General features: G+C 40.4%; 1 protein-coding gene across 3 annotated transcripts in view; it reads right to left on the minus strand.

The window, feature by feature from the left end:
• The window catches only part of brinp1 (bone morphogenetic protein/retinoic acid inducible neural-specific 1), a 110,666-nt gene extending 100,213 nt beyond the window's left edge, over nt 1-10,453 (minus strand). For 2 of the 3 annotated variants that reach the window (XM_022204150.2, XM_051938298.1), the window contains exon 1: nt 9,978-10,453. The gene's annotated coding sequence lies outside the window, so the exon portion shown is untranslated. The remainder of the gene's footprint in view (nt 1-9,977) is intronic. The other variant, XM_022204142.2, reaches the window with a different exon arrangement.
• Between the last annotated feature and the right edge of the window lie 1,403 nt (nt 10,454-11,856).

Genomic DNA, 11,856 nt, shown 5'->3' on the forward strand with positions numbered 1-11,856 from the left:
GATAAATGCGCAAAAATTAGGCACGAGTGGTAAAAAACGGCCATCTGGTTGCTTCCTCTCCCTCCACCAGACCACTTTTCGTTTATTAGTCATCGCATAAACCTTGGTGGAAACCAACGTAGATGTGTGTCCAACTTTAGTTGAACTGGCAAGGAACCAGGTGGTGATGAGGCTCTGGGTATTACAATCACACATAGAATTAATTAGATTTCTATAGTATGTGATATATTTGCCAGAAAGTTTCATCTTCTGCAGCGTAGTTAAGCTAAATCAGGCCTAATTAACCAGCCTTGTATATGAACTGCATCAGCCTGATGATCAGAATGAAATGCCAGCTTGTTTCTCTTCATTTCTTCGGCTTAATATCATGTTCATGTTTGCCATTTTTCTCCTTAGAAGACGGGATTATTATGTTTTCCCCTGTCAAATCGGTAGAAAACTCAGTATTTTCAGTCCCGCATGCTGTAGTTGCTGTTGATTTCAGGATTATGTTATTTATATGTCAGCTTATAACAACCAGTTGTTGCCAGTCTCGGGGATGACAATGACATTTTCAATCCCACCTACAAAGTTGTAATTGGCCGATTGTTTTTTTTTTTTTTTTGTGAAGCCGTTTGAAAACAGTGAGCATGACACCAAACCTACACGAATCACTTAACAACATGCTGAGATGTAGGAGGTGATTTAGAGATCTGGAGCCGTTCAATAAGTAAACTTTCTGAGCTCCGAACTGTTCCACAGCTAACCTCATGTATAGGAAACATCATGCATGACTAATCCTAATTTCATTCAGCCGCATAAAATACAGTAAATGTTAATTTTTTTTGACTTGAAATGTATCGCAAGTAGCTCCAGGAGTGTAAGTTAGGTCTCGCCCAAAAGAACATTGGCACTTTAACGGATGCCTCCCTTTCTTGCAGTGACCCTCTTCATTGCTATCGATTTTATGCCATGTGGAAAAACTGTGCAGTGGATCTGGGGAATATATGACAGTGAAAAGAGCAACCGCCACTGCAGAGCATAAAGCCTTGACCTTAGTGTTAAGGACTTCCATGGTCATAAGGCATTCAAAAAATGTTACGCAGGGTGATTAAAAATTACGGAATTATCCTAGACAACTGCAAAATGTGTGGTGAATCTGATATTTAGTCGATTTGCCGCATGAGTTACTGATTTCTAATTAATTTGATTTACCATCTATTTTTGCTAGTTCTGCTTTTAAATGTGAAATGCTTGATCCTCTTCTTCAGAAACCATGCTGACAGTTGACCTAACCCTTTTTTTCTGAAAACTCTGATGTTTTTGTACATTGGTTTTCAGCATTAATAGCAATAGCAAAGAAAAAAAATAACGCCACTGGTATATTTCATGGGTGAAAATTCTGTTTTTGCCATAAATGCTTTAAAAATGAGATGGAAAATGTTCTCTGCCGTGTCTCCAGATTCAACAGTGATCATCTTTTACTGGAAAATGAAAGTCTGGCAATTGTTGCATTTATATATTTTACAATATAGTCATCACTGTCGGCATCGATATCGCAACAGACCATATTTCAGTAGATTTCTTTGGCTCTGTGTGTGAGTTCACAGCTTTATCTCCCAGTCAGCATCTGCCTTCATGCTTCATCCTCTGCACGCATTACATATGGGTTCTGGCAGGGTTCAGGTTTAGTTCTTGCTGTTTCGAGACGTTTAATCCCAGTTCTCGGCGTTACAACCGAGAAATGCTTTTAAGCTTTCGAAAGAAATCTATATGTTTGGGGCATTTTATCCTTTATTGGACAGTAAACCATGAAGAGCAATAGAAAAAGCATCAGGTTAGAGAGCTGCTGATGACGTGTTACATGGGTCCTTGACTGGAATCAGTCTGGAAATGCTGCAGTTACACGTAAGCATAACCAATTTGCTACCGAGAGCGCCTCAGCCCATCTTCACATCTGTTACTTGTTAGTTTCATTATCACTGCAGCATTTTACTGACTGTTTCCAAAGTGCAGTTTCCAGAAATTTAGAAGCTATACCAAAGACTAATGCCCTCCAGCAAGCCCCTTATTTATACAATTCAAAATGTACTTAAAAAAAAATGACAGACTTTAATTGTTGTTGTCTAATGTACACATTCAATGCTGTGTTTACATTCTACGGATGCACACAGTGAGTTTTAATTTAAATCTAACCATAAACACATGCCTTAAAATAAAAAATTCAACTCAAAAAGATTATTTGGAAAAAAAAAAGCAACACAGAGAGGCCTTAGAACTGACACATTTCCCTTATTTGCTTTAATTTGTATTCTTCATCCTGAGGCAAATTTACTTGTTAATCAATAATGTCCTGCACAATATTGCAGCCGGGTGTGAATTTGCCTTTAAAACACAAGTAATCATGCAGTGAATACATATCAGTTGAAAAGACTGGTCACTGTAAAAGTCCTTTTCTTTTTTTTTAATGCATTCAGTAAGTAATTCAAAATGATTGCATGACTGACAAATATACATTAAGCTGCCTTAACAAGTAAACCACTTGAAGATGTGATGTAACAAGAGTTGCTATGGTAAAAGCCCTGAGGCCAATGCCAAATCATCGCAGATATGCACAGATCTGCAGTCAATCAAGGTTTTACCAAGTTACACGTGACAGGACGAGCTGCTTAGGCAGTCAAGCTTGCATACTAGGAATGCAAATGGTTCGTCCACTGGGACAGCGAGGTTTGACATTAGTGAACATAAAGGGTCTATGTTTAGAATTCTAATTAATACACATGTCTGCTGGCAGATTTTCCACCTCAGCCATTTGAAAGGTGCTCAATGTGCAAGAGACACACAAAAACACAAGCGCCGGCAAGGTCAGGTACATAAAAAAAATCTATAGGTTGGTACTTCTGTGAAAGTGCTGTGTCAGGTCATTTCATGTGCTACTTCTGGAGTCAGTAGCACGACACACCAAAGTTGTTGAGGAAAAAGAAACGCTGTGCTTACCGGCTGTGTCTCCTACAAATTATGCTCACTTTGCGTAAGCAGTTACATATTTTAGGAAACAATCTGCTGCTGTGATTAAATTCCATTTCATATTTCAGGCAAAATGTTTGTTTCGATATTTCACTGTAAATGTCTATAAGACATTAACTGCCCGTGATTCATCACACCAACCATGCAACCATGCAAAACCTAAAGTCTGGTTAATGTATGAGTAAGATTAAAGCTTATTTAACTCAAATGACTTAGTTAAAAGTTAGAAAAAGACAGTGATTACGTCTAAGTTTTCAATAATGTCGGCTGCTGTGAGGTGGGATTTATTTCAGCTCAGGGAATGCTGCGGAATAGGCACACGTTAAAATGCAAATATCATTTATTGACACTGCATGTCAAACTAAACAACAAAATATGTTGTCTGTCCATGTCCTCCAGAATGACACACAGAGGTGTTTTCTGATTTGATGCTCCTATTGGCAGGATGACACCAAATAAATCAGTTTTATGATGAGACAGCAAAGTGGTTCAGTCGGTTGGGAAGGTTAAGGCACCAGCATGTCCGGGTTAGCGATAGTGAAATACAATGGTTTGGGTTACAATAGCTATTTTGTTCTGGTTAGTGGAGCTTTTTTGACACCACATCGGTAATAAAAACTCGACCAGGGCTAGAGAAAGCTCGTGATCAGGCTTTAAAGTGCTCCAAAAACAATGGTCACGGTCAAAACAGGAAACACAGCGATCTCCTCTGTTACGGTCTGATGTTTTGTTGGCCTGTTCATCCACCCCGGCTTCCTCTCGCAGCAGAGATAGATTTTCTATAGCAGACCTTTTCATGAACACACGCTGTTGTGAGGTCTTGTTGTTGTTCAAGCTTATTATGTTTATTATTCTTTTTATTTCTACAATGTACTTAAGACTTTTAATACCCTTTTTATTACAAATAACAACAATTTTGCCTCTTTTTCCTTTGACAAGCATGTATGTTACTTGCATGTTCTTTTGTACATTGATGTCTGTCTGTCTGTCTGTCTGTATCTCTCTCTCTCTATATCTATCTATCTCTCTATCGTACTACTTTCATGATTCGATTACACATTACAGGCTACAGATCAACTTGAATAAATAGGAAAGTTTCTCCTAGACCCTATATGTTCTCCACTCCAATTTGAATATTAAATCTGATCAGTCATTCGCTGCATTGTAGGTTGCTGCTGCCCTGAGCTGCAATATAGGTCACAGATGCTGGGAGCCACTGGCTAGAGCCAACAGTGCATTGACTCACCAGCATCACATCAGTCATGGGTCAGTCTATGACTCCACTCTCTTCAAAATTAGTGCTCCACTGTTGAGTTTTTTTCTTTCTATTCCTTTTTAAAAAAAAAAAAAATTTCATACTGGATGCACTGAAAATAGCAGCTTCTCATCTCCATCCAGGCTTCATGTGATAAACCCCACACTATTTGAAAATTCTTTAGCAAATGTTTCCCTCTTCGTAAGAAATAATTAGGAGTACCTCAAATGTTCCAGTAGGGAGTGCTTCACACTCGTTAGTCAGCACAAGGAAGGCTGGAAAAGATTAAAACCTTCTCTGTGCAAGATCCAATTAAAAAAATTCAGAAAGATTATTTTTCCATGATTGCTCACATTTTAAAATATGTTGTTTCCCCACACTGACAGAATTAATCTTACTCATAGAAACATGAAATATTCCATGTTTGTTTATACACTATAACAATATGTGTGTGGGTTAGAAGGAAAACTACAAATTTTGAATCAATTTTGATACTATCTCCTTGTTTCAGACAGAAAGACAGCAGATTCTTTGAGTGATTTTAACCTTTTATGATTATTTTTGGTGGAACAAAGCACGAGCGCTGGGCCAAGTGGCTCTAGTGCACTTGAAAATGACGATTTTTTTTTTTGCGTAATTTTATTGCCAATCAAATCTGACCTACTCAGTCCCTTTAAAAGTTTTAAAGTGTGTTCCCTCATACAGTCGCACAAAGTTCATACTGACTGCTTTTAAAGATGGGTTCAATTTTCTGGAGATGCTGGAACCTCCATTATGGGTCTGTCTGTTCACTGAAACCCAAAATAATAATGGAGAAAAGTAACAAACCATTCAAGTTCAGTTTAGAATTACTTTGCTGCAAAGGCTGGGGATTGTTGTATTCACATGCATACGGTGATGTACACATTGTCAGCAAGACTGATGATTAAAAACTGACAGTTTTACATAATCTCCTAATGTTAAAGTAAATGCTTAGTTTCTACTTTTTCACATCGTTTGCTTGGATAAACTGTCACCTTTTATTATAACTTATTTTGATATGCTGTTGCTGTTAAACTTTGCTGTTGTTTAGTTATTATTTTGTTTAGGATGCACCCAACATGTAAAGGAAGTATGTGTGTGGCTGCAAAGTTCTTTTGTTTGATAGCAAATTTTATATGTCTCCAGTTAAAGCTGCAACAGGCAACAATCTGATTAACTATATATACATACAGCACTGCTCAAAAGTTTGGAGTCAACCAGACAATTTAATGTTTTCCATGAAAACTCAAACTTTTATTCATGTGCTAACATAACTGCACAAGGGTTTTTTAATCATCTATTAGCTTTTCAACACCAATAGCTAACACAATGTAGCATTAGAACACAGGAGTGATGGTTGCTGGAAATGTTCCTCTGTACCCCATGGAGATATTCCATTAAAAATCAGCCGTTTCCAGCTAGAATAGTCAGTTACCACTTTAGCAATGTCGAGACTGTATTTCTGATTCATTTAATGTTATCTTCATTGAAAAAAATGCTTTTCCTTTAAAAATATATATAATAATTAATAATAAAACATGAAAGATAGAAATGATTTTTAAAAATAATGATAAAAGAAAAAAAAGCCAGAATATTCTAGACCTTCCTTTATGCAAAAATAACAAACAAAAACAAAACAGCATTCATTTTTAGCTCCAAATGGGATATGAAACAAAGCGACCTGGGTTCCTTACTACCAACACCACTTTCACATCATGAAGTACAAACTAATCCAATCTTTTGTTGATATGAAATATTTATTAAAGCAGCTTTAACAATACTTTCTTCATGCTTTAGTTATCGGATGTGGACATTGGAGAATACAGTGAATAGAGACTATTACATAAAATATGTTGGCAGTGAAAGTTTTGTTGGTATCTTCTACATCTATGATGCATTCATGTTTGAAAATATAAACCCCACGCAACATCACATTTCTTTCAGAAATAAAGCATGTTCAGATCTGTGTCTGGCCATATATTCATGAAGGTGATGCAAGTGAGAAAGAACAACAAAACTGCCAATTAATGATCATAGTTGCACGTTATCGCCATACAAACTGGGGCCCCAAAGATATTTCACCGCTGAGAAGATTGTGTTTTGTTTAAAATAACTCAGACACAACTTCAAGACTAGAGCGGATCAAATTATATTGCTGGAGGGAGTGCAGGAGGCAACAGTGAAACAAATTAGGTTAAGGGTTCTCTGTATAATGGTCGGCCAGTGCAGACCTCTGCAAATCAAAACATCCTGCTCCTTCTGTAACATGGGGCGAGAAAAAAATCCAAATAGATGTACAACCAGGGCTGTCACCAAGCCAGCAAAGACCAAGGCAGTGTCAGGCAACATAAATTACTGTAGTTATTACTATGTTGTCAGAGTTATCATATTTTAAGGAGGAATAACTGAGCTTCCTGGCAGTGCTTAATGACACATGGGTCAGGGTTGCGGAGGCTCAATTTAGCACCCACCTTTTTTATCCAGTAACTCCTACCTGGAAACCACCAAGTGCTAGGTCAAGATGCAAACTTTGCAGAGGAGTGTGAGCGCTTTAACAAAGTATAAAAATGCTCTATTTATACTCGATTTGACTCACAAACACTCAAAAACCACTGCTGATACATTCTAGACAAATTATGCCATCAGCTAATAATATGGCGTCTGTTTCGTGACCAACTCAAACCTCAAGAACTGAGTGCCAAATTAAAATTCTTGCAGCTTCTTGCAAATAAACTTAATATTTAATGATTTTTTTTTTTTTTTTGCATAACAACACCTGCAGGTCCCTCAGTCGTCAGGAACCGAGCCTCAGCAGGCTTTATTTTTAGGGCCCGAAGAAGCATATATATGTCTAATACATAATACATGCCTGTTTGCTTGTTAACTTTTGATGTGCAGTTTCTTTCTTGATTGTATCATAAAACCATGATTGTGTTCACTCGCAAATATTCAGACTGCGGTCCCCTGCTGTGAGCGAAGAAAGCAGGAGATAGAGAGAGACCAGAGGCAGGCCGCAGTAGTCAGTTGAAGGATTGTGCGTGTTGAATGCCTAAAGAGTTTATAAAAATAAAATTGTCACTGTTGTGGTGATATTTAAGCTTGAATTCAGCTCTCCTGAGGCTTCAGACAGAGTTTGGCTTCACACACCACTGAAATTTTCCACCACAAATGGTTGCAGGAAGTCAGTGTTATTTTCATTCTAAGCATATATGAAATTGTATGTTTTGCAAGAATGCAGCTATTTGCTTGTGATTATCTTACATGTATCTCAATTGTAAGCCTTGGACTGTGATTTCCTCTTTTTTTTTTTGTGAACATCATATTGTACAAGCAATGTTTTGGACCCATGTGGTCTTCCAGGACTGATGGCAGCAGCACACAGGTCAAACAGCCCCTAGTGGAGGTCAACTAAATCAGCTGTCTTTCCAGAAAATATTGTTAACTCACCAGTACTTCTGTGATATTTTGTCATATGTCATTATGTGACCCTGTCGTTTGTTTCAGATAAAAACAAACATATTTTTCCCCCTCCTAAGCTCTTGAGAGGCAGCCTTCTGGCCACTACACAGCTGCAGCCAGCACCCACATAAAAAAACAATGCCAATACAAGAACACAAAGGGAGAGACACAGAGGGAGAGAGCTGGTGGGTTCCGCCAGTACAAGACAAGTACTGTTCTCTATCCGCCACAAAGACAGTTTGTAAATGATATCCTTATCTTTACACAAGGGTGATAGAGGAGTCACTGTGCATGGGGTAAATGCCTGAATCGGCTCCTTCTAATTATGCTTATGGGTGTTTATTTCCTTGCCTTTTTAAGAAACACAGCAACATGCTTTACAGACAATACATCAGTAAGTTGCATTGCCAAGGTTTTTGTCAAAGGACCACTGCTGCTGAATGTTCTCTTTTCAGTCCTTGAAAGCATTATCAGCAATGGGTCATCTAAAGCCATGACACAAATATAGCTTTAAGCCACTGCTGGCATTTTCATTTTGGCAATGTGATTTAGAATGCTCTCCCTCTGAAAATGATTACATGTTGCCAGCATTTTGCCATTGAAAAGGCCACCAGATTGAATGAAGCATTCTGAAAAAGGCAGCTTTTCTTCCGCAGTTTCCGCTGCCAGTGCAATTTTCTGCGCTGCACATGTGGAGAGGGCGGCACAATATCACAGAGCGAATTGACTTGCCGGTAATATGATGTTAATTTAAGCATTAGAGCTTAATTTAAAGTTCAAATTCAGTGTGTAGGATCATTTGCCACACACAGCTTTTTTCAGGTAGCACTTTACAGACTTAGATATACAGTTTCAGTTGGACTGAGCTCTTGTATTGCCCATTGCGAATATGTATCAAATAAAAGTGATTCTTCTTCAAGTAGGCAGTTACTGTTACATGAAGTGCCTTCTTTCTGGACATATTTGTTCATTCTATGTGCTACTTGGGCTCGCTTTCCAAAAAGACGGGGGGGAAAAAACTGACAAACAAAACAGAAATTGCAGTGGCAGTCATGGAATTGCAAATAAACGCTTCCGGGCCAATTTCAAACAGAAGCTGCTCCTCTAATTTCATAGAGTTGGTATCAGTATCATCCACAGTTATCTTGCCTTTAGCAACATAATGACACCTAGTGTAAAAGAGCATGAGCTCCCCTCGCAGTTAGTCAGTGGAACAGCAATCAAAGGAACTTGAGGGAACACGGAACGGCAACTTTGCCTCACTGGTGACACACACACACGAACACACACACGCGCACAGACATCCAACAAAATAAGCATGTACGTGCTTGCTCTTTCATGGACGCGCGCTCTCACGCGCTCGGATACAGGACAGGCGAGTGCGCACACATTTAAACACAGATCCAGCTCGTTGCGGGCACTGATTCATGTAGAAAAACGGAAATAAGAATAATAACAATAAAGGAAAAAGCATGAGCACCACCGAGACGCAAGCAGGGGGTGACTCTCACTTTGAGTTTAGGGGTAATTCGGGGTAAATGCAGTTTCCGGAGTGAGCTGACCAACATGGATGTTTTTAAGCCACTACTGGACAGCAAACGGAATTGGCTCCTGACTGCATAGTGAGCTGCAGGCCTGCTAATACACCTTCACTCTGAATGTTGCCCCTGTAATGCCATTCATTGAAGCCGCGGCGGGTCTGCGTAATATACCAACCCTCCTCCAAGAAGAAGAAGGGGAAAAAAAACATTGTGAGATCATTGTTTCTCCCAGTGTTCTACGGTCCTTTATGTCGGCACTTCTGCAGCATCACCTCGGGAAGATGCTGGCTCACAAGGCACGGAGAGAACGCAGTCGGACGCGCATAATTGTGAGGATAACTCATTTGCATAATGTTTGGAGAGGATGGCTTTTATAGGACTGTAAGAGTCATTATATACATTTTTACAGCCTCAGAACGCGCCGTCGACATTCACTCCGGGCGGAGCTTGGAAAAGGACTTGTGCGGCGACTATTTAATGGCACCGTGCAAAAGAAGGGAGAGGGGTGAAAAAAATTGCCTCCATCCTGAAAAGGACACCACCGGCCACCCCACTAACGTGCTGACCACGCAACATCGCCATAATTGTGCCACAATATAGCCCTGCCTACCAGACCACTACCTCGTGGTCAGGGATGGACAGAAAATATATACATGCTTCATATAATGTTAGAGGTCCAAGCCGGGTATACTCACCTAAAACTGACTCTCCCCTCTTAGCTGTATCTGTGGTCCAAGATTTCTTAGTTCTCTGGCCAACAACTTCTGCTGGAGCATATGTATCCAGTGCTCATGCTGGTGGCTCAGTCGGTGATGTTGGATTGCGGATGATTTGGCAATCCTTTTCATGCTCAAGGGAAAAAAATCCTCCGTTTCTGCGTGGTCTCGGGCATTGGCGCGCAGAGGAATAAAGTAATGAAGTCCGTCAGGAGGGAAAGGAGGAAAAAAGGGGAGCTCTAGAAGTGAGATTTATGTCGACGTGTTTGAAACTGTTCTCTCGCTCGCTCGCTCGCTCGCTCTCTCTCTCTCTCTCCCTCGCTTTCTCACCGTTTGCGGGTGGAGAGGTGTGGGATGGATATCTAGGAAGGGAGGCTGGGATGCACAGACTGAGGGCGAGAAAGGGGAGGTACAAAGAATACAGTCTCGTATTGTAGAGGACGGTCATGGCAGACAGTAAGGGGTGGGTCTGGGGCTGGAGCAGGCGGAAGGGAAGCTGAGGGTGGATGAGGATAAGAAGCCAGTGTCGTGACTTTTTTTTTTCCTCAGTTGGGAGGTAAATATTTACACCAAAGCTGTTGGGTGACCAACACAAATAGCTTGGCCATGACTAATTAAGGTGGCCCCAGAATTGGTTGAGCTCAGAGGCAAATAATAAGCCGTGTGGTTCAAATGGGGTTGAGGAATAGTTGGTGGGGGTGGCGGGGGTGGAAGAGATTTGTAGGGGGGGAAAGAAAAAAATTGAAAGCGCAACGAAGTGAGAAGGCGTTGAGTTGCGCAGAAGGTGCCACAGTGTGCCACGTGTAGGATGTGTACTTTACATAAAACACAACGTGACTGTACAGTATGTCTGTTAATGTGAACTTAGGATGACTTGCCGTTAAAGTCTCGCTTGGAAAAAAGTGTAAAAAAATAATAATAAAATAGTCCAGCATAGACCAGGCTGCCTGGAATCTTTTCAACTCTACTGTGTAAGTGGAACCCTCGGTGAGTTCTGCCCATTGAACTGGAATACACACACACACACACACACACACACACACACACACACACACACACACACACACACACACACACACACACACACATATATATATATATATATATATATATGCAGTATAGGGTGCTCAGTGGCGTAGTGGTTAGCACTTTCGCCTTGCAGCAAGAAGATCCCTGGTTTGAATCCTGGGGTGGGCCTGGGATCTTTCTGCATGGAGTTTGCATGTTCTCCCTGAGCATGCATGGGTTTTCTCCGGGTACTCCGGCTTCCTCCCGCAGTCCAAAAATATGCTGAGGTTAATTGAGTACTCTAAATTGCCCGTAGGTGTGAATGTGAGAGTGAGTGTTCGTCTGTGTATGTAGCCCTGCGACAGACTGGCGACCTGTCCTGGGTGTCCCCTGCCTTCGCCCAAGTCAGCTGGGATAGGCTCCAGCACCCCCCACGACCCTAATGAGGATAAAGCGGTGTATAGAGGATGGATGGATGGATATGCAGTATATACAACAAAGGGCAGCTGTCCGTGGTGCTGAAACACAACTCGAGGTTCTAGTTTCTGTCCATGGTGCTGAAACTAGCTGAGGAAGCCTACAGTATGACATTGATGTGCTTTATATGTCAGTACATGACAATGTTTGGTCAATATCCTCCTGAATTCACTATTCAATATAGACATACCATCAACATTCACTTGTTCACAACTCCGGTATTTATTAAATTTACCAAACTAGTAGGGCCCCTTCATTCGATAATTACACAAATCTCACATGGCCAGTTCCTAAGATTGATTTTTATGAGTCTAGACTGAAACATCAGCAAAATATTAAACACATATTTGGTGGCTAAATCACCACTAAGTCA

Source organism: Acanthochromis polyacanthus, chromosome 18 (assembly GCF_021347895.1).
Source record: "Acanthochromis polyacanthus isolate Apoly-LR-REF ecotype Palm Island chromosome 18, KAUST_Apoly_ChrSc, whole genome shotgun sequence".
Lineage (NCBI taxonomy): Eukaryota > Metazoa > Chordata > Actinopteri > Pomacentridae > Acanthochromis > Acanthochromis polyacanthus.